Source organism: Carassius gibelio, chromosome B4 (assembly GCF_023724105.1).
Source record: "Carassius gibelio isolate Cgi1373 ecotype wild population from Czech Republic chromosome B4, carGib1.2-hapl.c, whole genome shotgun sequence".
Lineage (NCBI taxonomy): Eukaryota > Metazoa > Chordata > Actinopteri > Cypriniformes > Cyprinidae > Carassius > Carassius gibelio.
In genome coordinates this window covers 15,702,642-15,708,769 of record NC_068399.1, presented here as the reverse complement: position 1 = coordinate 15,708,769, position 6,128 = coordinate 15,702,642, and positions in this window count along the sequence as shown.

Genomic DNA, 6,128 nt, shown 5'->3' with positions numbered 1-6,128 from the left:
CCACCAGTAGTATATAGCAATGAGACATAATATATATAAAAAATTCAAATATGTGTATATTTTTCACATTTGATACATTTTCAATAAAAACAACTGTTCTTTGGCTAGTCACTTCCCTTTCAGTCCATTAGTCATCAGATCCTCTGTAAGCATTGCACGTGTCAAAATGATTGCAGTTTTCATTCAAAAGAGCTGAGTACTCACAGGAAAATGACTCACAGATCATTTCACGTGTCAAGACATTTTAAGTGAAATTGATAATATCTCAGTGGGTGAGTTGTTTACTCTGTAATTAATTCACCCATTTCCAAAAGTGTATCCATTTGGGACGATTAGTGGACTGTTTGTAAACTTATGCATTATTGCAGTGACAGGTTAATAAGCATAATTTCAATTGGCTCTGAAACTTGGGCAGTGTTACTTCAGAAAAATGGATGATTTAGACACTTTTTAATCTCACTTGCTCATAAGTGCATATTTGCATGTAAACTCTACTCAACTTTCTACTTAATATCTGGCCTCAACTCAGCAGTTATTATTAAACAATTGATCAACAATTGAACAAATTACTGCTCTTTTGTCAAAGCACAAATTGCCGGCAGACCATGCAGGTTCTGCAGTGAGGACCACTTTGTATTTATGTATAGATGGATAGATGTTCGAATGTTTGTGTTTGATAAGTTTTGGATGCAAGAATCCGAACATGTGCTCTAAACCTCTGCAAACAGAGATAAGGAAAAATGGATTTCTGAACATTTGCTGACTGCTGATAAAGTGCAGGAAATCTATCAAATATGAGGAGACCCCAGTAAAAAAGACATCACTTTGGCCTGTCAGTCTCACCCAGGCCAAGGTCATAATTCGGGCTGGGATTGGATACAATGCACAACAGCAGAATACCAAAATACAGTAGAACACTGTAAAACGTACTGCATGTATGCAGAGTAACGGAGAAACAAGAGGGAAAAAGACTGTAAAAAGAATCAGAATTTGGATTTTATATGAAATATTAAATTTTTAAAGAGAGTTTGTTAAAGACTGGGCCTGTGTGTCGTATTTTTAAAATAGAAACTTAAAATAAGATTAGCTAAAAACACCCTGCCTTGAAAGCATTAAATATCCTTCCTGACATCTTTAATTGATCAGTCTATATATTAGCTTGCATGAATCTTTAGCAGAGAACATATTGTGTGTGCTTTGTTTCTTTCTTGAGACAGTTAAGCCACTGAAATAAACAAGTTGCGCAAATCTTCAAACTTTAATTACCCACTAATTACACTGATTAGATAATCATTCCTCCCTGGTTAACAAATGCTAAAGAGAGAAAAACTGAGCTCGGGCAGAGGAAGGAAAAGAGTTTGTTACGTTGTTATCTAGGAACCATGATAACAAAACATATTCCTGTTTGTGTCACTCCGTGATTTCATCCAGCACAGAGTTGTCAGATCTGTGATGCCTGATCTTTGTCATAACATGCACAGCTTATACAAAACCTAGAGGTCTGCAATTGTCACTGATTCATCTTCTATCATCTTTAATAAAACAGATTTTTTTTTATTAATTTATGTGTACAGTAGTATTTCTTACAGTCAGTTTCAAATGGATCTAACAACAAAATATGAATAGAAAATTATTAAACTTTACATCCCCTCAAATATTTTAAATAAAACAGGAAATCAGAATGTTTTAAAATTAAATATTTGTCTTAAATGCATTTATTGTGGGTCATTCCTAATTCAAAGTAATAATAAAATGTAATAAAAACATTCAAAAAGTCATTAAAGAACTTAAAAAAAATATAAAGGCAGCTCTTTCTTTCTTTGACATCTTTTTGTGTTTTTTATGCTCCGTGTTGCCTCTTAGAATTTGAAGTGACTCATTCTTGTTTTCTAAAAACCTGTAAGTAGTCATCATCCCATCTGCACACACAAAAAAAGCTACTTTTATCAAACCTCTCTCTCTCTCTCTCTCTCTCTCTCTCTCTCTGTCTCTCTCTCTCCTTCCTCTTCTTTCATGAAAAATTAATTGAGTTTTCTCGTACCTCAAAAGTAGCAGAGGTTTTGACGCTGTTGCCATTTCAGTATGTGTGAAGAAAAGCAAGTGTGAAGCTGCTTGTACCTTACGCATCCTTTCCTTTTACAGTGAATACATCTGAAAGAGACATGTTTCTCATAATTTTATTTTCAGGGTTACAGTTATTTGTTGCTTAATTAAGTTGTGTGATGTAAAATACCTGTAATGAAGCAGAAATGTGTATATGTGTTTGTGTGTGTGTGTCTCTCCCTTACAGAAGCAGTTTTGCAGAGACAGATGTTGTTCTTTAGTGTTAAGTCAGCACTGGTGTTTTTGTTGTTTTCTGTTATATTTGATTCTGTCATTCTAATCTCAGCAAAGACGTCATTTGTAGAGTAGTGTTGCTCTTGTTAAGCTACATTAGGCATACTGAGAGGGAAAATGATTACCGCTAATATTATAATTTTCATATTTATCTCCTGAATCAGCCTCAGAGACAAGCAGTTCTCAAAACTGTCTGTTATGAAGAGCATTAAGCATATGTTTTTATAAAGATGGAAGTTTACATATACCTAATAAAACCACTGCAATGTTATTTCTATTGAATCGTACATTTCTAAAAATGATACATCTAATGTCAGTTGTTTCCACATATGAAGGGATGCAAAGAGGATAGATAAAGAGGAGAGGAGAAAAGGAAAGAAGAGAAAATGGCCAATAAAGAAAATAAGAGATGAACTGCAAAGAAAGGAGAGGAGAACTGAGGAGGAGTTGTGAAAGGAGCAATGAGGAGAGACGAGAAGATGAGACAAGAAGACACAATGACAAGACAATGAGTGGAAACGTGAAAGAAGAGATAAGGAGAGGAGGAATCAGGAGTGGAGATGCAAGATGAGGAGACAAGGAAATGAGACAGCACAAGTAGAGGACAAAAGATAGAGGAGAGAAAAGGAGAGACAGAAATGAAGGCAAGGGAAGACGCGGAGAGGATCGATTAGAAGAGGAGACACAAGTTGATGAGACAAGGAGATGAGATAAGGCAAAGTGAGGACAACAGAGGAGGGACATGAAGGAGAGGAGAAGTCAAGGAGAGGAGATACAAGATGATGACAATAAGAGATGAGATGAGACAAGGAGAGGACAAGAAAGGAGACACAGGGAGAGAGAGATAGATGAGGGGAGAAATTATGAGGAGAATGACAGATTAGGACAGGAGTCAATATAAGACAAGAGGAGGAGAGGAGATACAAGATTATGAGACAATGAGATGAGATGAGACAATTGGAGGACAAAAGATGTGAGACAATGAGAGATGGAGATAGAGAACAGGACAAATTATATTGAGAAGAAGACTGTAGATGATAGATTAGGAGAGAGGAAACATGAAGACGAGACAGGGACTTGAGATGAGACAAGAGGTGGGAGATACAAGATGTTAAGACAAGGAGACAAAACAAGGAGATGAGAAGAGACAGGAGAGAAAACAGATGAGGGAGAGTATAATTGTTGAGGAAATTATAAATTAGTAGAGGAGATACAAAAAGAGGAGACAAAAAGACAGGGAGGGGAGAATAGAAAAGAAAGACCAGGAGAGAAAGAGAGGTGAAACAATGAGACAAGAAGAGACAAAAAGTGGAGAGGAGAGGATAAAGGTGAGTGGATGAGAAGACAGAGAAAAGACGGGGAGAGAGTTGAGGAGTGAATACATGAGATAAGACTAGAAATGGAGAGGAGAGGAGAGGAGAGGAGAGGAGAGGAGAGGAGAGGAGAGGAGAGGAGAGGAGAGGAGAGGAGAGGAGAGGAGAGGAGAGGAGAGGAGAGGAGAGGAGAGACAAGAAACAAGACAAGGAAACTAATGGAGAGGAGAAAATAAATATATAAATAAGGAAAAGGGAGACAAGGACATAAGAAAAGGAGCAAAAAGTAAAGGAGACTTTGACTTTGTGAGCCACTTTAATGACCAAATTGTAAAGCCAGCATACATTAAAGCATACATTAATTCATATCAGAAGGGGGAAAAGACTAAATTGTACATTCAAACATATTGTAACACATATTGGCTTAAAACAATTGTTGTAGTCGCACACACTGACAAAATAAATGGAAAAGTGAAGGAGAGAGGGGGATAGAAGAGGAGAGGAAAGTCAAAAAGATGAGAGAATAAAAGTGGGGAGATGATGAAAGGCGCAATGATGAGAGACAAGAAGGTGAGAAAACGAGAGGAGAAGAGAGAGGAGAGACGAGGAAAGATGGAGGAGAATTTACGAGTAAAGGTGAAATGAGGAGATGAGAAGAGACAAAGAGTTCAGAAGAAAGAGAAGAGAAAAGACTAAAAGAAGACATAAATGAAGATGAAGAGAGGAGGCAAAACCATGAGAGAAGTGGAGGAGGAGAGATAAGACGCCAGAGAAGAAGAGGAGGGTAAAGGATGGTTCAGTCACTTCACCTTCACTCACGCTCATTCATTTTTCTGGTCTCCGACTCTCCTCTTTCATCTGTGCACTCAGGCCGTTTCCACAGAGATCCCCTTCATTTGTCCTTCCTCTGTCCCTTTATCTCTCGCTCCCTCTTTCTTTTTTCTTCTCATCTCTGACCTAACACTGAAAATGGCAAAGACCCAAAAAAGACCAGTGAATTCATCCATTCCTCGCTCTCTCACTATGACACATGCTCTCAGCATCCACCATAAGTGACACGCACAGCGGCCCTTAATTGGACGACTGTGTTTTGAGAGTCCAGCATGCAGTCCAAGTGCGCTGAAGGAGAGCGATGGTACATTTTACTCACTCAGGTTACCTGCTCACTCCTTCATTTATGTGGAAAGACAACAGTGGTCAGAAGTGTGTGTAGCCAGGTTTTATAATGAGAAACCCTATTTAGCTGTCTAACCCACGAAAGGGTTAACTTTCATTTTGATTCTTTGATGGACTTTTGAGTGAGCCAATGGGTGAATTTTATGAGGTACTGAACTGACCAATCAGCTGCCAGCTAGGCTCCGTTACAGTTACGCCTCTAGTTTTGTGTCACTGCACGTTCTTTTGGCGCTTGCATTTGAGCATAGAAGGCTGCGTTATCTGCTTGGTAAGATGAACGAAACAATATAAAGTTAATTAAACGAGTTCTGTAATCATTATCGATTATACTAACTATACCTTATTGTAATATAGAGTGTAAACGAAAGCTGTGCCTGAATCCACTGTTATCACGGAGCTAAAAGCAGTGAATTCCGTTAAAATGGTGAGTTGTTTATCTGTCTGAGATCGCTAATATTCATGCTAACAGGCCAGGCAAAGGTGCTCATTGTGTAAAGCTAAAAGTGTAAGGTGTAAAGCCTGCAGTGTGCATATGTTAATAAGGTAATTAGCCACAATAGGCTAGCGAAATACTGGTTAATGTGTTTGAAACCATAAAGAAATGTTAACTTTTCATACTGTTGATAAATAGTTAGTTTGTTAAATAATGATGTTAAAAATTGTAGATTTAATTGTGGTCACTGAAGCTTAAAGAGGTAATAATTTTTAGTGCATTCTTTCCACTGTTACCGGTGCAGAGGGGGATAAATAAGCACACTAACGCCTTAATGCCTCTAATTTAAAGTGATACAATTTGATTAATGTTTACATGCAATTTATGCAGTTTTATTCTTCATACTGTTAATGTTACTACCGTAAGGTTTCATAAAACTTGATTTTGAAATGTGTCTTTATGGAGGATGTAATTTATGTAAATTTAATTTTGATACTAGAGAGAAATTTATATGGTTTTGATACCTGAGAAGAAACATAAGAGCTGTTGTACAACGAGAGAAAGATTTTTATACTGCATTATAGGTGTACTGAAATATTATTTCATTTTATTTTGTAGAAGCCTGTAGCAGTCCATTTATTCACTGAATGGTAATTGAAAGAAATGATTTGGCCTTATTTATAGGTCAGGTTTTGGTAAAGAGTTGGAAACATCGTGCAGAGATCCTTTCCACGGAGTGATACAGATCCACACGTTCCAGACGTTCTCCCAGAGATTCATAGATTCCCAGTCCGGGTGGCTGGGTGGCGAGCCAACCGTGTTTGTGACTCTGACTTTAGACGAACTGCCTGGATCATCCTCTTCATCTT